This window comes from Neofelis nebulosa, chromosome 5, assembly GCF_028018385.1.
Source record: "Neofelis nebulosa isolate mNeoNeb1 chromosome 5, mNeoNeb1.pri, whole genome shotgun sequence".
NCBI lineage: Eukaryota > Metazoa > Chordata > Mammalia > Carnivora > Felidae > Neofelis > Neofelis nebulosa.
The window spans coordinates 79,862,278-79,888,599 of NC_080786.1; the positions used below are offsets into that span (position 1 = coordinate 79,862,278).

The 26,322-nt window shown below is 40.8% G+C and overlaps 1 protein-coding gene and 1 long non-coding RNA gene across 10 annotated transcripts in view; one reads left to right on the forward strand and one right to left on the reverse strand.

The window, feature by feature from the left end:
- Positions 1 to 26,322, forward strand: part of LPP (LIM domain containing preferred translocation partner in lipoma) — a 682,444-nt gene that overhangs the window by 386,163 nt on the left and 269,959 nt on the right. The window lies entirely within an intron of this gene.
- Positions 22,621 to 23,290, reverse strand: LOC131513055 (uncharacterized). The gene is made up of 2 exons (XR_009262442.1): positions 23,173 to 23,290; positions 22,621 to 22,877 (listed from the first exon to the last, which is right to left on the reverse strand). It is a non-coding gene; the product is annotated as an uncharacterized LOC131513055 (long non-coding RNA).

Here is a 26,322-nt window from a genome sequence, read left to right on the forward strand (position 1 = left end):
AAGGAATGGGCACCATGGGCTAGGAATGGGCTAGCATTGCTGGCCCCCACCCCAGAGTAAAAGAGCTCTGAGGATCTTGACCTGGCAAATGCATGCCCTGGCCTGTAAGTCACACAAGTGGACTTCCATTCACAGCTCATTAGCCGCAATGATTCATATGGTTCCACTTAGCTATAAGGGTGCCAGGCAGCAGAGAGCAGGACCAATTCAGAGAGCAGCATTGATGTCTATCGCATCAGGAATAAGAATAATGGTTAACAGTCAATGATTGTGTCCTATATACCAGGCGCTGTTGTAAGTACTTGACATATGTAGAGTCCTTTAGTCCCTCATGAAGGTAGGCAAGCTCGTGATCTCCATGGTACAGGTGAGAAACCCAGGCACAAAGAGGTAGACTACTAACCCGTGGAGAAGAGGCAGAACAGGGATTCTGCATCTATCGCATTGATATGTGTATCAAACCATAATGGACTTGAATGTGTGTTTTTAACTGGGAAGTTTAAAAGGAAGATACAAATACAGTTGAAAATTTTTCTGCTCTAAAAAACACAGGCGTCGACTAGGTGATCTCTAAGACTCCCTAAAATTTCACCTGGATCAGCCTAACATGACCCGTCACACAAGTGACTTCTATGTTTCATTTACAGCCTCATCTTCAGAAGCCAGAGGCCCTAACCTGGACAGCACACTTTCCTAGTAGCTCAAGACAGGAGCATTGTCTCCATCGATGGGCTGCCTGGGTTTCTGGGAACGCACCCCCCTTTGACTTCTTCGAACTTTCTATTTGGGGAATTCAAACATATGTAAACGTCAAAGATTATAGTGAACCCAGTATCCCAAAGTATTAGGTGAGTTAGCTTCATAAGTTAATCCGGCCTCCTATCCAGCAGACCTCTGAGCGCAGACTGGGTTCTGTGGGTTTGTGGAACGAAGAATGGAGTTCAAGAAACAGAAAGCCAGTGACCAGCTACCAGCAGCTGGGTGCTGGGAGGCTCTGACAGGACATGTGGAGGACAGGGTTGAAGAGATCAACGTAAGAGAGGACATCACTAATCAATACTTTAGACAAGTTTTCAAGCAGAGGATAAATGATGTGACAGTATTTAATCATCCCTGGGACACTCTTGCAAGGTAAGGGGGGGAAGGAGAGATTTGTTGTTAATGCATTATTGTAAAATGATTGCCTTTCTCCCTTGCTAAAACTATAATCTTGCCTGCCACTCGGGTGGTTGATAGAGAAGGCTGGACATCCGAGGTCTGTCAGGAGACAGGATAGCTCTGCGCTCTGGGCCCTTCCATCAGGCCGAGAAACCACTAAACTGGAAAGCCTGCTGCCTTCTGGACCCTGGACCTTCCACGTCAGCAACATCCGGAAGGGCCCCAGGTCATTGAACCTCCCTGTCTTCTTTTTGAAAGACGTGGATATGAACCGTCTGAGTGCCTCGCAAACCTAGTATAGCATTTAATTAACAAATGTTCCTCAAATGCTTTGAGCTCCCCGTTCAGATACATGTGACTGAAATGTAAAGTACCTTTCACTGCCTTATTTATTGCTCCGGCGAACACGCTATATGTTGGCACCGTTTATCTTCATTTTAATTTTATCTCCAACAAATATAGGCATTAATTTAAATCACATACAGAACATAACAGTTTTTATAGAGGCAAACTTATTCCAGGGTGCTGCATTTTAATATCGCGCTTTGCCATCTTTTCTCACTTGATTCAAGAATAGTATCTCTTCCTGCCTCAGCATTTAATCTTAGGACAACAGAAACTTTTGTGTGTGTGTGTGCGCGCATGTTCTTGCTCTCAAACTTCATCTTTCTCACCGCTTTGCTGTTTGCTGCCTGGAAGTTGTTTTGCGAGTGTGGGCACAGGCTCCTATGAGGGGTTTCTTCTTGGTCAGCTGAATTTCTCCTTGTGGGGGGAGCTGGGGGCAGGGAGGTGGGGGGAGGGGGACAGATGACCCAACGTGATGGGTTTTCCGGCTGAAGATAATTCTTGCTCTTCACCTTTCAAATCCCTCTTCTAATAGTACTAGATCTCGCGAAGTTTATCCACCTCCCCCACGCACCCTGAAATTCGTACATTCAAAAACCTTTTTATAGTGCTCATTTTTGTTGCTGGTCTTGTTTTTCACTCAAAAGGAAAATTCCCCCTTTTTCTTCATAAACTGTTACTTTTGCAGCGGCTGAGTCTTTCCCCCGAGGGGAAACATGCTAAATGGGCCTGCTGTATTTATGGCTAGGAAACATTCCAGTTAGCTGTTACACCCTGAGCAACGATGATTTCCCGATCCTTAATTTGTGGCCTGAAAAGCTGTGTCCCTCCTCAATTAAGACTCGCCGAATTGCCTCTGACAAGGCGGCCCATTCCCAGAAGTCAGGCCCGTGGGGGCAGTAATAACATGACCACAAGCACAAGGCAACCTGATTTTATAAGCCATTTCGGGCTCTCTTCACAAGCTTTCAGGGTACTGTCCCTACACATGTGTAAGCCAACCAACCAACAAACATAAAAGTTAGTTTCCTAGTTTTCCGGGCTTCTGGACTATCTAGGTTTAGGGGTACTTGAAATATCCCCTCCCCCCCCCCTTTTTTTAAAGATTTAGTCAGGGTTTAAAATGTACCAGTTACTGTTTAAATTACCTGTTTCATCCTTATAACAAACTTTGGAGGCAGATACCATCATGATGCTCTTTTCACAGAAGAAGAAACGAGGCCCAGAGAAGTGAAATGTGTTTTTCCGAAATCATACAGCTAAGACGTGGCAGGGCTGGGGTTTCGAACGTAGCCCACTTTAACCAATTTGCTTTGGATATAGTCCTCTTTAGCTGGGATTCTTGACCTCTTGTTTGATGCCGACTTTTCCCAAACCCTTAATCTTTGTGCTGCGAGGTGGATTTTATCTGTGGCAAGAACACAGTTACCCTGGAAACCCACTAGCTATAATGGCAATCCAATTATAGCACCATCGCTCCGGTTTTATTAAATTAGCGTTGCTGATGATGGGGACTTCTTGACTGAAGGATGCTGAGAAATGGTTGCTCATCAGTTCTTGCCTGTGAGGACCACTTGGGGGTCATTCTCTTCTACTCCACCGGACCAAACCACACCAAACGAAATGGGTTATTTGGTTTATGGACTGGATTTGGAGGATAACCTGGGATTACCTTTGTGGACCGCTGGCTTTCAAGCCGTGGCTGGAGATGCGTGGAAGTGCATGGAAAGAAGCCTGACTGAATTCTGCCTGCCCTCTGAATAGCCGTCCCGAGCCCCACAACAACAGTCTGTTGATGAGGGCCCTGATCTGAACAGTTGAGGCTCCTGGTCGCTGTTGCAGTGTGTTGTTGTTGTTGTTGTTGTTGTTGTTTATTCTGCTTTAGGCCATTAATTTATCCCCAGCGTGGTTCAGAAAAAGTCACAGCCCTTTGATATTTTTTGGCTTTTACAGACTTCTGATGGACCAATGACTTGCTTTGGTTCAAACCAATTGGTAAGCTTCCTTTAAATATACAGAATCTAAATAGAATTGAACGAGCATAGGCACTGCTCAGTCCAAAGGCACCAGCTTAGAGGAAATGACATTTTTCATCTTAGTTGTTAGCTCACTCCCTGCGATGGTAGCTGGTAGGCTGATACAATGTTGCCTTAGTTCCTTCCACATGGAAAAGCACAGAAGACATGACTTGCTCCTTTGCAAGACTCTTCAGTGATGATGACTTTTGAGTAAGGTTCCTACCTTGCTGTCCAGTGTCCTTTTCTTTGTGTGGTAGTGCCTTTAAGGTCCATCTTCTCTATCTCAGATAACAAAACAGGTTAAAAACACTGAATCTGAACACTTGGAGTCCTAAAGTCAGAGCTATTTTTGTCTGGAAAAAAAAAAAAAAACTATTGTAGGCATATCCTGTCTAGAGTGATAGGAGTCAGGGAGGGGAGGGGGCTGCGTCTTACTGTGTACCCCTGAAGAGGTGATATTTCCATCAGAATCTCTGTCACCAGTGAGCAGATTTCCAGAAGCGGAAATTCAAAATGATCAAGAGAATCACACGTCTTCACAGAACATTATAGATTCTGTGTTAGCTTTGCCACCTGTAAAATAATCTGTTTTAAGACATTCACTGAAGTTCTTTCTAGCCCACCACTTACTGGTTTGGCGACCTTAACCAGTGTAGTTGGTATCTTTGAGCCTCATTTCCCATAAGAAACATGGAACAGTAATATTGGGTGAAAATATTGAGTTGTGCAGAAATAAGTGAGAACCTTTTTATCAACTGCAAAGTGGTCCGTCCTCTCATTGTAAGGTACACTCATCCAGCTCTCTCTCTCTCATTCTCCTCTCTCTCTATGCCAGTACTTTCTAGTTGTGTAAACTTAATCTGAAAATATCTGTGATATTCCTTATGTATAATTGTGGTGTCTTAGATTTAAAAATTCTACTTCAGTTTTTATTTCTTTGATAGTTGCAATTTTTTGTGTGCATAGTTTTCTCTGTGTGAAGTAGGAAACAACACCATCCACATCTATTATATATTTTTCATAATTAGATACAAATCTATATATTTTCTGAATTGACTCACATTTTCATATACATATAAGTACATAGGCATGTTTTTTTAACGTGTATTTATTTTGAGGGAGAGAGAGAGAGAGCAGAGGGGGGGCAGAGGGAAACGGAGACAGAAAATCTCAAGCAGACTCTGTACTGCCAGCACAGAGCCCAAGGCAGGGCTCGAACTCACAAACCGTGAGATCATGACCTGAGCCAAAGTTGAACGCTCAACCGACTGAGCCACCCAGGCGCCCCCACTTGCATATTGTAAAACATTTAAAGGGATTCTACACTAACAGTTATTTTGGGGGTTATGCGAGATAATACTTCTTTCTTATACTTCTGTCTATATTAAACTTTCTATAATGAGCCTACTTTTGCTCGCATGTGTAAGTCATTTATATAAATATTTTATAACCATATATAATGTAAATATTTTTATAAATTTGTGTAAATATTTGTATGTGTATATGTATACACATGTACAATAGTTTTGCAGCATGAAGCACCTTTTATCGGTACATGTGTATAAGGACAAATTTAAAAACAATAAACTTTTCCCTCCCTCTTTCCTCCCTTCCTGTCTCCTTCCTTCTCTTCCTTCCTTCCTTTCTTTCTCCCTCCCTTTCTCTTCTCTTCTCTTCTCTTCTCTTCTCTTCTCTTCTCTTCTCTTCTCTTCTCTTCTCTTCTCTTCCCTTCCCTTCCCTTCCCTTCCCTTCCCTTCCCTTCCCTTCCCTTCCCTTCCCTTCCCTTCCCTTCTCTTCCTTTCCCTTCCCTTCCCCTCCCTCTCCTCTCCTCTCCTCTCCTCTCCTCTCCTCTCCTCTCCTCTCCTCTGTTTTCCTCCCTTCCTATCTCTTTCTTTTGTCATTGCCCAGCGTCTTTCAGAATAGAAATGGAAACAATATTCCTCTTAACTATAGTGTGTTAGAAACGTAGAATGAGTTTTTCAAAAAGAGACGACTTGTTCCTGCATCTGCGTATCATTGTGTACTCAAACCTGTCTCAAAACAAAAGTAGAACTATGATTTTTAATACCACTTTAACTATTTCATGAGTAGAATTGCTCTCCCTTGCCAACTGTCCTGGTGAGAGAGAGAAAGGAACACTTAAACACAAGTCTGGTTGGTTATAGTAACTCACTTCCAACTTGAGTGACCTTCATGGTTCCCAGTGACCCATTATGATTTCCTTTCTTTTCAAGGTGTTTGTGACATCTTGGTTGATCAGCTTTGTAACAGCCAGCAGTTTGGGTCTTAATATGTCAAGCTTATATACTTTTTCTCTCTCTAGATGTCTGCTATGGGTACGAATTTCAACCCCTCCTCTTGGGACCACCACAGCTCTATTTAGACATTTTTCTTTGTGTAACGTTTTCCTCATCAGTCTGTGTTATGCTGCTAAGTTTAGCTATTATGATATTAATTTAACCCAGAATGAAGAGAGCCAGTGTTTGTGTGTGCCTGTGAATTTTTTTTAAGGGGGCTGACTTTAAGGAGGCTGACTTTAGCATCCCTCCTCTCACTTTTTTTTTCCTTTTTTCGATTTGATCTGTCCAAGTAACGAGACCACACTGAGTACTTGCTAGTTGAGATGTGTGGTCTACAATTCTGAGTTAGTTCCTCCTCTGGCCCTCTCTCCCCGTGGTGCACTGAGTCACAATGCGATCGCCAGCTGCTTCTGGACTCCATGTACACAGCAGATTAGGGAGCCGGGTAGCCAAGCATCAGCCTGGGAAGTACTTTCAGGAAAAAGCAAAGACCCCTTGTCCACCCCGATTATCTTTCACTGGCTTAGGATAGCTGGTATTAATGTTATAAATGAACATCCCTAAATCTGTCTTAGCTGCAGCCCAGATGGAGTTTTGATTTTAGAAAATCATTCAGTGAAATGTATTTCCTGTGCTTGGTAGTCAATGATCACTTACCAAAAAAAGGGGGTGGTAGGAGAATAAAAATAAACTTGTGATAATTCACATACACTTAACCTTTACTGAGTGAGTAATACCAAAAAGGGAATGAGCAGGCTTTGCTGACCAGCATTTGCAAATGGATTCCAGGAATGTTGTTGTAGTTGCCAAAGCAATTTCTGAGTCCTGCCAAAAGCATCCCGGGGGATTTTGCTAAGGGTAGGGAGAGCGAGGGATATGGAGGTGTGTATGCGAATGTGTTTCAAAGCTTTCTGGCCCAGCAGCCGTGTAGTAGAAAGAACACTGGCAAAAATCTGGGAAGCCTGCTTTCTAGACCTGGTTCTACCTAATGTCCTGTTACTGGAAAGCTTACCTACCTTCCTTGGAACTTCAGTTATCATATGTAAAATCAGGATGCCAGACTAAGATCTTTCATCATTGACATTCTGAGCTTCAGCTGTTCCAACACAGAAAGGTCACACATGTTCATTACATCTCTGTGTTAACAAAGCTAAGCTAAAAAACGACAAGAGCAATCACATTTTTAAAAGAAAAAAATTGTGTCTATGTATATTATATATTATATATTATATATTATATATGATATATGATATATGATATATGATATATGATATATTATATATTATAGTACTTCTGGTTAGTCCATGCCTAACATAATTACCAGATCTAACTATACTTTTAAAGAACCTATTGAGTTAAGAGCTCAGGTTCAAACTGTTGTTTATATAAACTGTAATACTACATGCAATACAATTAACAAGGTACCAAGAGCTATGTTGCCCAAGGGCAGCACGGTCCGTGATGTTTCCCATGAGAGTACTGCTACTGAAATTGTTTTTCTCAATGGAGCCTTCCTTTCCCAGTTTTTAAGAACGATCAAATGCATTTTGTATTATTATAATTGCAGACAGAGATAACTTATAAAGGACTGATGTATCAGTAATGTCTATGACCTTTGCCTCTTCAGTCATGTTTTCTCCTCCATATTTATGACACTTTTTGTTCCCCACTTCCTGATTTTAATTATTTTCTAATTAGAGTATTAACACATTGTTGATAGCTTTCTGTATTGTGTCATTGCTACCCGCTCCTTATGGAATAGCTGGAACCTTCTAAGGGTTCCAGGAAGTCCCTATCTTGTTGAAACACCCTTAGGAAGATATATTAGAAGTGTTATTGGCTTAGTGTAGGAAGGCATGTTTCTTCAGAAGCAACTTACAGTTTGGTTTTGGGTAGAAATCATAATTCAGCAAGAATGGTCTACATATAATTATGCAGCTACATTGGCAGCCCCTATGAATGGTTTGCTTTCTACCAAAAGTCAAAGATCAGCCAGTGTGACGGATGATGCTTATAGAAGGTATATTAGTCAGTGTTTTACCAGAGCCAGTAGGAGATAAAGAGATTTATTGCAAGGAATTCGGTTATGTGATTGTGTGGGCTGGCTAGGTAATCCAGCATGCACAGGGTAGACTGTTAGAAAGGGCAGGGGCTGGAACTTTGCTACAGATCTGACACTGCTGTCCTCAAGTAGAATTTCTTTTCCTTTAAAGAAACCTCACCTCTGTTCTCAAGGCCTTCCATTCCAACTTTCAGTCTGGCTGACCCAGATTTTTTAGGACAATTTCCCTTCTTTAGAGTCAATTGATGATGAGCTTTAATCACATCCACAAAGTACCTTCATAGCCATACCTAGATCAGTGTCTGATTCAATAACGGGGGCTGTAGCCTAGCAAAATTGACCATCGCAGAAGGCTAACCATTTCCTACAGAAGATCAGTCTAAGGTATAGAAGCCATTGTCACTTGGAGCTGAGAAGCAGGAAGCAGAAAAGGTGCCAGAGGAGTGAGTCGTAAGAATGCCAGCGTCTTCTTTGGGAATGCTGGCTGGAAGTGATGATGGACACACGGGGCAGTAAATGGGGGCAAACTAGTGTTCTACCTTAGGCATGTGGAGAGCTGAAAAGCCTTCACCCACCTGCTCTGAGAATAGAGCTATTGTGTGTCACATCGCTCCTTTGGGTCAACTCTAAATTAACAAACAGAAGAATTGATTGTCATTTCTCTTGTGTTCTTTGTTTCTTAAATTGTACTTATTTAGAGAGAGAGAGAGCATGTGCATGCATGGAAGAGGTGCAGAGAGGGAGAGAGAATCCCGAGTAGTCTCTGCACTGTCCACATGTGAACTGTGGATCACGACCTGAGCTGAAACCAAGAGTTGGACACTCAACCTACTGAGCCACCCAGGCACCTCTTCTCTTGCATTCTTCATTTGAGTTGCAATTCGCTAATATGTTTATATGCTTCTTTGAGGTTGAAAGCATCTGACTAAAACACATTTTCCTCCATATTTAAAACATTTTTTTAATGTTTATTTCTGAGATAGAGCGTGAGTGGGGGAGGGGCAGAGAGAGAGGGAGACACAGAATCAGAAGCAGGCTCCGGGCTCTGAGCTGTCAGCACAGAACCTGACGTGGGTCTCGAGCTCACAAACCATGAGATCATGACCTGAGCCAAAGTCGGTCGTCAACCGACTGAGCCACCCAGGCGCCTCCACATTTTCCTCCATATTGCCATTGTCCCCTAAATCTCCTTATCCTGGCTGTCACTCATCAACCACTTGGCATATGGCCCACTGTGTCCCCTGTGTCCAGGCTTTTCATCATCTTGGAAGATCTGAGGGCTCAACACCCTGGCTTCTCTGTCTCTTGACCAATATCTCTTGTGACTTTTATCTCCACTCAGCTGCAGCCACCACTCCCAGGGTTCCACCCTGGAATTGTCATTGCTTTGTTCATGAATTATAACATTAAAACAACAACAACAACAACAACAACAACAACCCAAAACTCCCTCTGCACATAACCCTGTATTCTTCCAGCTCTCATTCAGACAGCTCTGACTCTACTCTTCCTCAGTGTCTTTGCCTTCTGTGACCTTCATTTCCATTTCCCCATCAGTCTCTTTTTCTGTATCCACCTTTGATTCCATGGTTCTACATTGGAGCCTCCTCTCCCACTGCTGACTTTCTTTCAGTAGGCCTTTTTCCAGAGTTTCACTTAGTCTACCTGCCCTGTTGAGACCTGCAGTATATTCAGGCCATCTTGACGACTTTTCTAGGTTTTTCTAGTTTTGTGAATAATTCTACTCTTAAGGATCTCCTTAACTCCTCTTCTGCTGCCTCCCTTTAAATGTTTATGTATTTTTGAGAGACAGAGAGCACACAAGCAGGGCAGGGGCAGAGAGAGAGGAACAGAGGATCTAAAGCAGGCTCCGAGAGACTGATGCGGGGTTCGAACCCACTAACCGTGAAATCATGACCTGAGCCAAAGTCAGACACTCAACCAACTGAGCCACCAGGTGCCACTCTGCCACCTCCCTTTAGATGTTGGTTTTCTTGGGTAATGAGGGGTTTGGGGCATCTTTCCTAGAGTCCCTTCTTGTTCTACTTCCCATACTTGATTTGTTGACTTTCACTTCCTGGGGTGTCAACCACCAGTATTATAATGTCGTTATATAAATATGTCTCGGCAAGCTTTTTGCATTTCAGATCCAGGTCTTTCTGTCTATTGGCCAGGTGCATTTGAATATATCACGGAAAGCTTAACCTCAATATGTCAAGATATATTTATCAACTTCTTCCCAGAATTCCGTCTATTCCTGTGTTGTTAAATGGAATGGTGTCACCATCTAACCAGCCTCCTAAGCTGGAAGTCTGGTGTTATTTCCCCACCCCACTCTTTCCCTTATTGCCAATTTTGCCTCCAAAGTACTTCACAGACCTTTACTTCTTTCCATCTCCACTGTCTGTAAATGATTCCAGATGACCGTCATCTCACATGTACCATTTTGCTTTCACACTGATAATACCCTCTTAATTGGTTTCCATGTCCACACTCCCCTTTCCCCCCAGCTGCTTCTAAAATGCAGATCTCATCACGCTGCTCCCGTCTAGCACCTTATCTCCTTAGCCCAGTAGTATAACAGAGCAATTAAGGAAACCGATTCTGAAATCAAATAGAAATGGGTTTGAATCTCACTTACGTGCTATGTAAACTTGGACTAGTAACCATTTTTGATTGTTTACCATAAGTAAAATAGAAATATTAATCGTACTTTCCTTTTTAGATGTTTTATGCCTTTTAATTTTCTTCTCCTACAATTTCCCTTCTTATGCTGCATGCTGGATGGACTTCTTTCTCTCAGATCCTTGAGGGCATTACTGGACAGTCATATGCTATTCTCTCTGCCTCGAACAGTCTGTTGTCCCCAGCTCTCTATTGCCATGTCTCATCATGGATGTCATTGGCCTTGAGAACTGTTCATCAACCTCCTTGCTCTTACTTAGTTTAGGTACCCTTGCTATGTGCCCCTGTATTTTTCTTTTTAAACTTCCTAACCTTTCTTTTTAAACTTCCTCTTTTCACCCTGTCCTGTAAATGTTCATGTACTTACTGCCTCCTCCCACACGATCACCCACTCTCCACCCTTCATGAGTTCCACAAGGACATAGACCATGACCTTGACTATCTCCTTAAGCTTCCTGTCCTCGATGCCCAGTGCTTAATGTGTTCTCTAGCAGGGATCAAGCACTCGGTAAATATTTGATAAATGTTTATAAATGAGACCATCTCACTAGTTCACAAACATTTCCAACAAAGTGAACACATCTTTTTCTTTTCTTTTTTCTGTAGGATAAAAGATATCATAAAATATAATTCCCCTACCTCTGTAATGGTTCCCTCAGAACCTGACCACTTCTAGAGAGCTGTTTACTCAATCAAATCAAGCGGTATTTTACTAGGAGGGAAAGCCCCAGGACAAGTCCCTTCTCTTGACCACAAAGTTCTATGTTTTTTATCTTTTCCTCTTGAATTCTTAGCTTCAGCAAAGCAGCCTTTTGTTGATCCCCTCCTCCCAATAATGCTATAAATGTAATACAGAAATGTATTACTAAATCCTTAAATCCTTAATCCCTATCGATCCTTAATCAATTATAATGTGAAGCCTTGGGCTGGGGAGCAGACAGCACACTTATTTTTTAGCATGATTTGGAAGGATGTTTCTAGGTATATAACTGGCAAGCATTCATGAAAGGCTGCTTTACTTTTCTATCAAGGTTTGGGAGGATTTTTTTTTTTAACAGTTCTGTATGCTGAAAGAAAGTTCATACATTTTAAAAGGAAATGTGGCCCCTTTCATTAGCCCCTTTTACCTCCTGCTGAGTCATGGATGAGAGAGAATTTGTAGGCGGCTGAGCTGCAGGAAAAGTAATACTGTCATTTACACTTGCAGGCTGTTATGCTTTCCAGAAAACTTTTTCCGTAGGTTGCGAAAGTGATTAATCTGCTGTTAAAACTGACAAAGAAGGTTCTCTGATAAGAACAAGAATTAAATGAGGGATTTTTTTTTCTTTAAAAAGTAAGCTCCTTTTTCCACTTTTAGACTAGAAAAAAATAGGTTTAGGTTTTTTTGTTTTTTTTGTTTTTTAACTTTAGGTATTTTTTGTGTGTGTACGTGTGGATTTGGTCATGGCATAAAATAATCACAGGATATTTTCTATGTAAATTATGTCTATTTATTGGCATGTTCATGTCTCATGTTTTATATCTGAATTATTCTATATCCTGTTCCCTTGCTTTTTTTTTCTTTCATATTTTTATATGTGGGCCTTATTTTTAATACTTCCCACAGCATCTTACTTCTCAACCCCAGATTTCTTCAACCAACTTTTTTTTTTTTTTTTTTAACATTTATTCATTTCTGAGACAGATACAGAGCATGAACGGGGGAGGGTCAGAGAGAGAGGGAGACACAGAATCTGAAACAGGCTCCAGGCTCTGAGCAGTCAGCACAGAGCCCGACGCGGGGCTTGAACTCACATACCGCGAGATCATGACCTGAGCCGAAGTCGGACGCTTAACCGACTGAGCCACCCAGGCGCCCCATCCAACTTCTTTTTTAACATTAAACCTGTTGAAGACAATCTAACTTCCTTCTGTGATATAAACTCCTTCCTCGTGAAAAATTCCATCCATTCAGTTTTTCTACAATAGTTTGAAAACTTGAACAAAAGTTACTTGGTATTATTAAAATGAAACATCATTGCCTGAAGAGCTGAGAAAATATATTTTCCTTTTATTTCTTTTTCTTTTGTTTTCTCTTCTTTTCTAAATACTTATTTACTTTTGAGAGAAAGAGACAGATCATGAGTAGGGGAGGGGCAAAGAGAGAGGGAGACACAGCATCTGAAGCAGGCTCCAGGCTCTGAGCCATCAGCACAGAGCCCAACACAGGGCTCAAACCCACGGACCTTGAGATCATGACCTGAGGTGTAGTTGGCTGCTTAACCGACTGAGCCACCCAGGTGCTCCTGTTTCTTATTTTAAAAATGAAATTGTTTCCACTGAGTTCTAGCAAATTTACTTGTCATTCGATCTTTTCTCTAGGGACCCTACCTTTCAGGGATCCTAAAGGAACAAATAAATCACTTGGCTTACCTTTTTTTTTTTTTTTTTTTTTTTATAGTTCCACAGAGAACTGGTGACTCATTTAGAGAATTGGGAGTCCTCAGAAAAGTAGAATAACATATTAGATGTTTATTGAACTTGTTGCCCTTGGCATTTTAATACCTGACTTTTATAACTTGTTCATAGGAGTTGTAAAAATGCACTGGCCTGACCCCCTCTTCCTTTTACATTTCTCTATTCCTGTGCCTCGCCATGTTGCTTAAGGTATGCCAGGTTATTTTCCTTTTTTTTTTTTTTTTTTTTTTTTTGTTTTTTGTTTTTCCTTTTTACTCTCCTTATTTTTGCACACTGACTTTTGAGTGTGAGGCATTTTCTTGGCAACTGAATGGATTCATGAGAGACAGCTCTCTCACAACTCTGGCAGCACTGTCACCAGTGAAGAAGGAAAGAGACAGAGAGAAATGTCCCTTTCTCTAACTGAATAGACCAGCATGAGAGACTTGGCATTCCCTGAGTCCTAAGGTTGAGATATATACACTTTGCTTTTGCCCTTGGACTGTAGATCCAGGTTGTAAAATTCTGAAGTTGAAAAATGTCAAAACTGTATAATTGAAAACCTGCTAACTATTACTATGTATTTATGTGGGTATTTCAGAGGAGAAAAAAAGAGGGAACATGATGATGTACTTGTTTTATATCCGAATTGCCAAGATTATTTCTGTTCTTTTGATAAATGTGTATGAAATATATGTAAACACACATAAACCTAAACAGAGGGAGAGAGAGAGAGAGAGAGAGAGAGAGAAAGAGAGAGAGAGAGAATGCAGTATTATTAACACTGTTGTAGTGTTTCTTTCATCCCTCTTCAAGATGCTGTCACATGCAGTTCCTGGCATCATCTTGTAATAAACGACTACAGTTTTGGGGCACCTGGATGGTTCAGTCCATTCAGCATCTGACTCTTGATTTCAACTCAGGTCATGATCTCACAGTCCTAAGATCAAGCCCTGCATTGGACCCCCGCACTGGGCATGGAGCCTGGTTGAAATATTCTCTCTCTCTCTTTCTCTCTCTCTCTCCCTCCCTCCCTTTCTCTCTCCCCTCCCCCGCATTTCCCCTCTAGGGCTCATCCTCTTTCTCCCTTAAAAAAAAAAAGGTTACAGCTTTTGGTGGGAGCCTCCTTGGGGCAGGATGAAGTGTAGAGATCCTTTACACTCTGCTTTTAGTAGAGCAGGGTTATAGGTACCTACAAAAGTGTCTGTGTGCAGATTTGTCTCCGTTTTCTCAGCAACCTGGAAGAGCTTTTAAACTAGAAGAAAAAACATCCTCCTTTGGTGGTTGTTTTTTCCTATTGTTGCTGAGATTAGCTGTCACAATTTGGCTGCAGTATTTTTAAGTTAAGAACACTCTGATTTGACATTTTTAAAAGGAAAAGGTTCTATAGACATTATAGAAAAATCTTTTCCGTAACTAAATGCCAGCAACAAAATTTAGACCAGAAAGTGGTCATGAAGCCACAATAATGAGATACGATTGTGGTTTAGTGGAGGGAAAAAAGCCCTGCAGGGAACAGTGCAAATGCAGTAAATTATGAATCGCTACTAAATAGGCCTCATTAGTCCGCCATTGACTATGTTTAATTGACATTAGAAAGGAATCTAGAAAACTTTGGGAGTATATACAAGAAAACTTGGTGTTAAGCTAATACAAGTCATTAGCGTCCATTTTAAAAATTAGAACCAGGGGCGCCTGGGTGGCGCAGTCGGTTAAGCGTCCGACTTCAGCCAGGTCACGATCTCGCGGTCTGTGGGTTCGAGCCCCGTGTCGGGCTCTGGGCTGATGGCTCGGAGCCTGGAGCCTGTTTCCGATTCTGTGTCTCCCTCTCTCTCTGCCCCTCCCCCGTTCGTGCTCTGTCTCTCTCTGTCCAAAAAAAAAAAAAAAAAAAACGTTGAAAAAAAAAAAATTAGAACCAGTTGGTTGTGCGTAAGGGCCACAAAACAGGGGCCATTTCACTAACATGTGCTTATGGAAGAGCCATTTATATCCTAAGAGAAATGGGCTGCAGAATTCTGGGTGATGTCATATGTGACAGTCGCAGGTGCATTTCTCCCCTCATCCTAGATATTTCCACAAAATATAATGGACCTTAAATGTTGTTCTGAAGTTGATTCTGATGAGGACTGGAACACAACAGGGCATTTATAGTGATTATTTTCTTTCTGTTACTCTACATGGTCGGCAAAGCCTGAGTGCCAGATGCTAAATTCTATCAACATAATGTATCTTTAATTAAATATGATATTTGCAATACAATTAATAATGTGGCCTGTTTCCATAACTTTATTAAGAAATTACCATAATTTTTGTATAATAAGCTAATAAAAAGGCAGTGTGTTTTGAAACAGCCTTTCCTAAAGTGGTTATGTGCTTTGTGTCTGTTGGATTTTGAATTTAGATTAAGAGATTGATGGCCTGAATATCTGATGCAATGCACTCAAGAGTTTAAATTAGTGAGGAATCTTGTGGGATCTAGTATTTGTTTCCTTCAAAATAAGATAGATTTCTTGCTTTTCAGTAGACTCACTGTTTAAGAGGTTTTAGGGGATAGCTTACTTTCTTTATGCTCCCTCCTTCCTCTCCTTCTAAAAACCCAAGCAGTACCAAAAAATACCAAAACATGTTAATTTCAAGCGTGTAGTACCTTGAACCATGATGGTTCCTAATGAATGGGGGGGGGGGGGGTCTTGCTTCTCGTTCCGTGGCCACAGTTGGTGTGGTTTTAAGTTTTGCAGTGTCTTAACATGATAATTAAATTCCCCTGGTTGTCCTGTGAAGAAAGAATTTTAAATGGCAACACGCATGGGGAAAAAAACTTTGATATTTGAAAATAATATTATCTTTTAAACTGAGATCACATGTGGATACAGAATATTGTGTATATAGCTATGACAATAGGGCTTTAATGTTTCGTAAGCTGCCTTTTTCAAGACTGTTTGAAAATGTCACCCTCAGCTAAACAGATGTGATTTGCATCAGAGCTGTGTATGTCCTTACGCTTAATGAAACAAGAGTCATTCTCTTCAGAGAGTAATTGTTCTCCTTGCAATGTGTGTGTGTGTGTGTGTGTGTGTGTGTGTGTGTGTGTGTTTTCTCAGCATTCAGTGTTCTTCCCCTGCCCTTCTTTACCTTAATATTTGTCCTTTAATTATATCAGATTAGTTGTCAACGAAAATGAAAAGCAGATGTTACCCTTCACAATCTATCCTGATCTAATTTTACAGCCTTGATTTAGGTGTTTGCTTTTCGTATAGAAGAGGCCAACAGAATAACTTTAGAACCACGAAGCCTAGATTCAGGTACCAACATGAGATGATGCTGTGACGTTGCCAAAGTTACTTCATCTCACCTAGACCTGGACCTCAGTTTCCTCATCTGTAAAATGGGAACAATGAGAGGCTCTTCCTCAGTTCTATGGAAAGCGCTTAGATGAGGCCTATCACATAGAATGTGTCAACTATTACTAAATTCCTGACAAACTTGATTGTTCTCCCTCCCAGCCCTCTCCTTTTGTCTGGGTCTCTGCTCACTTCATTTGCCTGAAAGAATCTATCTACCCTCCTCTTACAATGAAGGCCTACCCTCGCCCCCAACAGGAAGCCATCTTTGTGTTCCAATTCTGTCCCCCGGAAGAAGACAGCACTGGGAGAGCCACTCTCTGCTTGCCACTTTGGGAATAACCCATCTGAAATTTAACCACTGCTCTTGCATTGCCTAGCATTCTCAATGATTATGTTATAGGCACTTAACTCATGTTACTTCGTCTCCTTTGCTTTGTGAACTCCTTGAATCCAGGGAGCTCATGGAATAAATTTCTCCCTACTCCAAAGAGCCCAGTGCCTTGTCATCTGCTGTGCTTATTTAATTAGTGAGGAGTGCTTTTCTTTACATGTATCTCATTTCAGACACTGTTGAATGTACATGATGTGCTTACTGTTGCATTAATCCCAGCAGTTCTGGGCATTGGCAAAGGTCAGAAAATTAGGAGGAACAAAAATACATTTAGTCCATTTAAGCAATATGTAAGTTCCTCTTGTGTTTCCTTCCCGCAATTAGCTCTCAATACTTTTGCAAAAGAATGGCTAATTTCTTATTTAAAGGAAAATGAAAGCAGATCTGTTACTTCTATCATTTGAAAGGCATCCTTTATCAATGGATAGATAAATGCAATATTTACATACGGTTTGTGCACATCACAATATATTTATGAAAATTGTGCACAAAACTCTCAGTGCCTGTACGTTGTTGTTGGTTTTTTTGGTCCCATTCATGTGGGTTCTAAAACAACAATTACATTTTGAAAACTCTAATGTAGTTATTTCTTTAAAATTATTATACCCTGAAATAAAGTTTTAATACTCTCTACTCCATGATAAAAGTTACACAGCATTATTACTTTACTGCTGAAAACTTGTGAGGCTCAAAATAATTTCATGTTTATACATTGAAGCTACTTGACCGTATTTTAAAAACAAAGCTTAAGATCATAAAACATGAATGTTTCACCAATTCTATTGGCTATTTTATTATTGGACTTTGTGAAGACTGTAGACTTTATTTAAAAACAAGTTTTGATTTAAAGACAGGAAATGTATAGTTTATATAGCTCTGTTCAAAACGTGAGGTTTGCTATTATTGTCTGCAGGGTTTTTGCCAGAGTTTGTTTTTGCTTTGTTGTCACTGTTTTGTTGGGTTTTGCAGTGCGCTGGGCATGTCTGCTTCTTTTCTGTTGCCCCACATGGCACTCGTGTACATGGACTTAAATAGCCAGAGTGGTTCTTCAATGTGAAATAATAGTTCATTTATTCTAAGGGGGTAATTACAATACCACAGATCTGGGTAAGTGATCGAAGCTGACCAAACCTAGGGTTTGTTCCATAATAGTATTTGAGGTTAGGTTCTGTCTTTGCAGCTGCTGCTTATTTACATAGATGACACCTAAGGTTAATCTACGCTGTGTGCCATATTGCTTAGGGCAAATAGTTCTTTTCATTTTTGAGATAGATAAGTTATTACGAAACAAGTATTTCTCTTTACCCTTCATCCAAGGGCAAAGCACAGTGCAAGCAATGAAATAGATGGTTAACTGATGCCTAGCCTCTGACTGGGGAATCCTAGGGAGTGGTCAGGAGCTTGGGCAGCTTTGACCCAGGCTACATGTGTGAATTCAGACCCAGTGTTCCTAGACCCCATGACTGGGGGTGGCCCGTTGGATGGCCCATGACCTCTAAGGCCTTCAACTTGTGGGCACCTCTGAAAATGGCCAGTTTAGCGCTTTGTTTGACAAAGCTAAATTGGTAGTTCTTTTCTAATTCTGAATCCCAGGTGTAGTTAAACTGTTTAGACAAAGCCCAATAAGTGTATGAGATGAAGTGTGACTTGGTGGGTGTTGTTAATGCTCCTTTCTCCCTTCTCCCTGAGGGTTCATTTAGGGATGTCCATGGCCAGATGAGAACTTTCAGAATCTGAGGCAAGATTTATCTTTGAATTTTGGCTAGAAGTAAAATCATTTAGGTCACTTGGACACATCCACGGTGCTTACCCCCACAAAATTGTCTACCCCTCTGTACAACCTATGCGTGACTGCTGGGCTACTTGGATTTCCCAAAAGCAACAAATCACCCTCTTCCTGAAAGGGGCCGTAGTGTCTAAGTGTGAATAATGCCATTTAATTCTGAGTGCTGGAATTGAGGCCTTCAGTTGTAGCAGCCCTCCCCCATGATTCTGTTTCTCTTTGTTCTGACACCCCCATTTAGTATTTGTCTTAACAGTTATTGTTTCCAGCGTATTTGCTGGGTTTCCACTAAACTGGCCACACCAGAGGAGCTCATTGGCTCCGTTCCCTCTTCATATTTGGAAATATCATTGTACAAAAGAAAAATTGCTAGCCAGAACTATTCTGGGACAATCTGTACACATACACACTCTCTAGAATGCTGTAGGAGCCTTTTCCTTCAAACTCTAGCCCTCGTCAGAGCCTCATCTTTTCTTCCCTGGATTGTGGCACTGGCTTCTTGCCTGGCTGCCTTTATGCCCATCATAACCATATGGCTTCCAGATTAATATTTCTTCAGCACAGCCCTGGTCCTACCATTCTATATTTGGCTTCTGAACAATCTACATATTACAGAGTAGATAGAAGGAATGTGGTGATAATAATGATGGTAATAATGGCAGTAACAACAATAATAAACGAATGTTCTTAGATGCCGCATTACAAATATCAAATGTCTTGACACAACAAGGCTTTTGCAATTCAGTATCAGAGGGTTTATCATTGGCATGATGTGATTGGCCCAGAGGCATGGGTCTGAATTGCATGCCTATAGTTTGGCTGATTGAAAGATATCTGATCTACATGAGAAGTGAGTAGGTGGGGAGTTGACATTTTGTTAGAAGTGCATGCCGGGTATCTTGATATACAACTGCATGCCCTCACATTGTTGATATCAGAAATAAAACTACTTTGTGAAGAGACTGTAGCACAACTCAAAACCGTAGGGAAATCTTAATGCCTCACATCCCAGTCTGGGTTTTAAAATTAAATATGTATACTGAGTAGTGGGTTATCACCTTTGAGTGTTCCCATCTGTTGAGGCGGATTGACCACTTGGTTACCACACCATAAACAGCTTTTTGGAAGAATTTTTAAATTTGTTACTTCTATATGATATGTTAAATTAAAAAAATGAGATACAAAATTGCATATAAACAAGGTTTGCAGTTAAACACCAATACTCGTACTAGTATACATATGCACAGGTATACACACACATACAAATTGTACATGTAAATACAAAGAAAAATTTACCAAGTTCAAATTCTTATCACTAGGGTTTTAATTATGGATATTTTCATTTTCTCTCGTTCTTTCTTTATTTTAAGTTTTTAATGTTTATTTATTACTTTTGAGAGAGAGACAGAGAGAGAGAGAGAGAGAGAGAGAGCAGGCAAGCATGGTAGGGACAGAGATAAAGGGAAACACAGAATCTGAAGCAGGCCCCAGGCTCTGAGCTGTCAGCACAGAGACCCACATGGGGCTGGAACTCACGAACTGCAGGATCATGACCTGAGCCAAAGTTGGCTGCTCAACTGACTGAGACACCCAGGCGCCCCTCCATTTTCTTTATTTTTTTTTTAACATTTATTTATTTTTGAGACAGAGAGAGACAGAGCATGAACGGGGTAGGGTCAGAGAGAGAGGGAGACACAGAATCTGAAACAGGCTCCAGGCTCTGAGCGGTCAGCACAGAGCCTGACGCGGGGCTCGAACTCACGGACCACGAGATCATGACCTGAGCTGAAGTCGGACGCTTAACCGGCTGAGCCACCCAGGCGTCCCTCCATTTCTTTTTTAATCTTGTTCATATCTTCTGTATTTTCTATGACTATTACTATCTTAATGAAGAAACTGTCTCTTAACATGAGAGTTTGCCCAGCACTGTCATTCACAGCTCTGAGGAACGTTGAATATGTTATTGAGCCATCATTAAAAAGAAATCAAGGGCATTGAGGAGGGCACCTGTTGGGACGAGCACAGGGTGTTGTATGGAAACCAATTTGACAATAAATTTCATATTAAAAAAAATAATGAAGCTACAACAGAATAAATACAAAACTGAACTGTCTGTTTATAATAGTAAAATATCTTCTTGAGTAGTTCTGTTGTGTACCATCTATGAATGGTGCCCCTGGGAAATTGTATGTTTTGCTGCCTTTTTGTTTTGTCTTGTTTTTTAACTGCTGAGGTATTGAGTGAAGAAATCTAGAAATAAAATGACTAGCCCCATAGATTGCACCTTTGATGCCTGAGATCATTGGTGTTTTGTTTTGTTTTGTTTTTTCATTTTTTTAAAATGCGATTTCCTCCATTCTCACCAAATAATGATATTGTTGAAGCTGCTTATCATGTTCTTTATATTTCTATAATACCAATCATCCCAGAATCCACAAGGGTTCACACAGGCAGAGACTAAATAAAGAAAATTAAGAAAATGGGGGATAACCTCATACTTGAATATAGTCATTCATTAATGCATTCATTCCTCAATGATGTTTTGATAGCCTATTGTAGCTTAATCTTTGTGCTACCGTATTCTAAATGATAGGATGAATAGTGAATATTAGAACATGGTTCCTGTTCTTGAGTTTATGTGGTTTAGAACAACAGTTCTCTAACTTGAGAGTGCAACAAGAATTACCTAGGTGATGACATTCATCTGAGATACAAGGGAGATAGGAAATAGCAGGCCAGGGGAAGATGTTTGAATTCAGCTGCCCGTGGGAAATGTGAAAAAGCATTTTTAGCCAGCACCTTGAAGGTGAAGGAGCTGAGCAACAGAAAAGACAGGAACTTACCTAATGTCATCCAGTAGTTAGAGTAGAGAGGAGGACCCTGCTTCTAGACCTTTTCAAGCCAGTGTTCTTTGTCTGGCTGGAACTCAGTTCTATGTTTAAAAAAATGAATGGGTTGCTGTAGAACACTATATTCCAAGTAGAGTTTGTCAGACTTCTGGGAATCTGAGAAGTTTCCACTGGTTTTCTTCCTGTTTCACCCAAGTATAGTCGAATTCATTGAGGCTAGGAACCATAACTTGTTACCCAAGAAGTTGGCAAAATTTCTGGTATTTAGAAGGTGGTCAGTTAATGGTCAATGACTCCATGAATGACACCATTTTTCAAAAAGAAATTCCAAAGTCATGTATTTAAGGCAACTAATATCATATTTCTTTGCTTTAGGGTGGTTTGGGATGATGCAGTGTGTTCTTTGAAAGGAAAAGATGTTTGGAGATATCATTGTTTTTCTCTGTAAATAAAGCTATTTCATTTTAAATGCAAATATAATGCTTTCATAAAATAAAATGAAGGAAGAAAAAAGAGCAAAATATCTATATTTCTAATAACTATAGTAATTCAGGTTTTTTTCTCAATTAGATATTGGACTTTAATCATGCTATATGTACAAGTTTATAACCTGTTATTTTTATGTAAATACCAGATATAACATAAATAACGTTCTGCAACATATATAGATCTTGAGATTAACAAAAATGAATCGAAAATAGTGTCAGAATGAGAAGGATCTTAGTTTATATACCATTCCAAATGACCTCAGGTATCAGACTTTATCTGAGATCAAGGGTGTTTCTTAGATGTTTTAAGCTACCAGAAATGTGGTTGTTTTTTTTTAATTTTTTAATGTTTATTTATTTTTGAGAGAGTGACAGAGAGAGAGTGCAAGAGGGAGAGAGACAGAGAGAATGGGAGACACAGAATCTGAAGCAAGTTCCAGTCTTCGAGCTGTCAGTACAGAGTCTGACTTGGGGCTTGAACTCAGGAACCATGAGATTGTGACCTGAGCCGAAGTTGGACACTTAACCAACTGAGCCACCCAGTCAGTCCTGCTACCAGGGATGTTTAAAATTTCCCAGTCATATCCCCTTGCTTATAAAGAGGAAATTGAGACCAACAGGAGCACATTTGTTTGGCCCAGGACTTTCAGACCTTGGCCCAAATTAAAATTGGAAACTTGGGTCCCTGAGAATGTTTGTCCTTGAATTTCTTTATTGTTTCATATTTTGTAATTCTAAAAACAAAAACAAACAACAACAACAACAGGATAAAATTACTCTTCATTTTACCATCGGAAGGAGGTTCTTCTGGAAGAAGAGATTGTCCAGAACGATTGAGCTCTGTTAGCCATTTGCATCTCAGCTGATAAAGGGTATCAGAAGTGGTGTGGATACCTTGCTCTTGGCCTAGTCACCATCTCTTTGCTGTTCCATAGAGCTCAGTCACCAGGTACCAGGGCCAAAGTCATGGTGATCTCTCCCACAAGCCATGCTCAGATTTCCAGTTGGCGGTGGCTATCTGGAAAAGAGGAAACATAAATTCTCGATTACTCCAAATTCTAGCCCATTTACTTCACTGCAGGATCTAAAATTGCAAATAGACTCTACCAGCAAAGCTTTCCAAAATATAAATGGGCAAAATAGCAAGGAATGATTTGGGGGACCATTCAAACTAGGACTGTCATTGCTCTTGTCATTGTTATTTTTGAGATGACTGTTCGCATTTTGCAAAACACTCTGCCCATTGCCTACCACCTCTGAGGTTATAAACGATAATCTCAATAGTCGCCCAGAGAGAATGGGAAAGGAGCTACCTCCGCTCCGCGCTCCGGGAGGGAGTGACAAAGACTGATGGGCGAGCAACCTTTGCTTCCAGATTGCTCCTCTGTTGCCTCACCCTTTTCAGGCATCACCAGCTACCAGAAATGCATCTACTCCATGTGGTCATTGCAGGATTTATCTGGGCATTTGCTGAACCTGCTCGCAATTTATTTTTATTTCTTCCGATAGACGTGGATTTGGCACAGGAGAGTGGATTCTTTCTGGAACAGCAGATGTGCCTGGTACACTCGTTTGCTATAACCATTTGTGCTGTGGTTGAAAAAAAAAACTTTTTTTTAAGAGTGCAGAATTGTTGAAGGAGGAGGGTTAAAAAACCAGAACCATTTTAGCGATTATGCAAAGTTAGGATGTGAGTAATTTTGCCGCAGTTAGTCATTATGTGCTTTCATAGCTTGTTTTACAAGGATAAAGGGATATGTACAGGTTTGGTGAATAGAGCCCTTATTTGTCCCTAATAGTCGCTTTTTATGAAAACATTTTCTACCCTTCCTCCTACTCTGTGGCGAAGTGCTCTCTCCTTAGAAATTATACCCTTCTGTGATTCAGCCCCTTTGTCCATCTACAATAAGTGGACAGTCTCCATTTCTGAGAACAAATGTGTTGGAAGAGAAACTTTATTTTCTGATACACTATATAATGTGAATGATGTACATCCAAAGCCCAGTGATACAGTGATCATTTAAAAACGAGCATGCTTTCTGCAAAAGGAAAGAAAAAAAATAAGCACGCATCGAGTGACTCTGCTATGAGCCTAATGTGCTGTGAATATGGTGTCCTTTTGATCTTTTATTTGAAATATTCAATAGGTCTTAGCAAATTTTGCTCACAGAGTTCCCTAAGGACTGTGACACAGCACCTATTCCTTTTTTACTTTGCTTTCGGTCACCCAGATTCCTTTGGAAATATGTGAACGAAGGTCTGTTTGTTTCCACTGTAGCAAATATAGCCACTTGCTCACACTGGTGGCTTCCCTTACTGAATTCCACTACTATTTTGGAAACTCCTGTATGAAAACACAGCAACCCAGCTTGTCCCTGTTGAGCCTTGTCGGTGATTTCCATGCGATGCGGCCGGGTGTCTATACGCTGGGGTTCGCTTTTGTTGGAAAACAAAACTGGGTCTGTTGCCTTTTTATAGGCTTATTTATTACTAAGTCTGGTCATTCTGGTGTGATGTCAGGGACACTGGTGTTACAGCCTGGAAAACTGGGTTCTAATTCTGACCCTTTCGAGGCCTCGTCACTCTGGGTGAATCTTTCCTAAGCCTTGTTCCCTTGAGGAGAAGGTAGAAATTTGTGACCTTCAAATTCCTTCAAGCTGTAAGACTCCATGATTCTGTAAAGCATAGTGGATAATAATGCATAAATAAATCAACCCATTTCTTCTTTCTCAAATATTTCTTTGTGCTTACATCTGCCCCAGATAACTCTTTTCAGACTATGTCTCAAAAGTGGTCACATTTTAAATTCTACCACTGACATGCAAATTTTAGCAATGAGAAACCCCTACAGGACTTGGGGGTTTCCTGAGAGAAGAGATCCTGCCCTTATATTCATCTTTTTGTCCTTAATGGCTTCTGAGAAGCACTAATAGGCTGGAATCGTTGGGTCTATTACAGTAGTTGATTATAACCGAACACTACTAAGTCACGCTCACCACATTTCCTGTTACCTATAGCTAACAATCCTAAAACATATAAACCAAGAATATCTTTTAAAGTTTATTTATTTATTTTTAGAGGAAGAGGGAGCACGGGGGAGAGGCAGAGAGACAGGAAGGGAGAATCCCAAGCAGGCTCCACACCCACAGTGCAGAGCCCGATGCAGGATTAGAGCTCACAAACTTTGATATCACGACTTGAGCCTAAATCAAGAGTTGGATACTTAACCAACTGAGCCACCAGGTGCCCCCAAATATTTTTTTTAGTTACGTTGAATTCCACAACCCTCCATCATACTTAAATAACTATTGTGTAGCTTTTCATCTAAGTAAAGCTTTTTACTTTACAAAACTGGCAGGGGATGAAAAAAGAGTGGGACGGTTATAATTTAACCAACTACTGCCATTATTGTCTCATTTTATTAAATATATCTTACTCTTTTACAGCATTTGTCCGTAGTGCACTACGGAAATAACTTTCATTTACTGAACAGACACTTATGGAGCATCGGTTTGTTAGATGCTAAAGGCATTGTGTTGAATGAGAGTGACAGGTTCTCACCTGTAGGATGCTTGGGGAGACGAGAAGGTTACGGAAGGAATTGGAAACAATGGACAAGGGTTATCATTTGAGAAGTTCAGTCTGTTAAAGGGACATGAGTGATAGACAACTTCACCTAGACTTAGAGGCTCAAGACTGCCTCTTCCGAAGAAGTGTCATTCATTTAAAACCTGAAGGATGAATACTCATTAAGAGTTGAGAAGTGGAAAAAAAAAAATTTAAAAAGGGGCACCTGGGTGGCTCAGTCGGTTAAGCAGTCGACTTCGGCTCAGGTCATGATCTCGCAGTTTGTGAGTTCGAGCCCCACATCGGGCTCTGTGCTGACAGCTCAGAGCCTGGAACCTGCTTCAGATTCTGTGTCTCCCTCTCTCTGACCCTCCCCCATTCATGCTCTCTCTCTCTCTGTCTCAAAAATAAATAAACTTTAAAAAAAAAAGAGTTGAGAAGTGGGAGCTAGTGGAAAATGTTCAGGGTAGGTATCCACAGGATAGCTGGAGCGTCCAGTCCCAGGGGAGGGAAGGGAGGAGACAAGGAAGCTAAGTGGTGGCTCTTTCAGGAAGGAATTTGAACTTCCTTCTAAGAGCAGTGGGAACCTTCAAGAGATTTCAATAAAGGAAGGGGATGATCTTATTTGGATTTTTGAAATATTCTGGTTGCAGCATAGAGGATGTACTACAGGACGATAAGAGGTCAGTTTAAAAAAAAATTCAGGGGCGCCTGGGTGGTTCAGTCAGTTAAGCATAGGACTCTTGATTTAGGCTCAGGTCATGATCTCCCAGTTTGTGAGTTCGAGCCCCAGGTCAGGCTCTGTGCTAGCATTGCGGACTCTCTCTCTCTGCCCCTCCCACATGCTCTCTCTCCCTCAAAAATAAATGAACTTTAAAAAAATAAAAATAAATTTA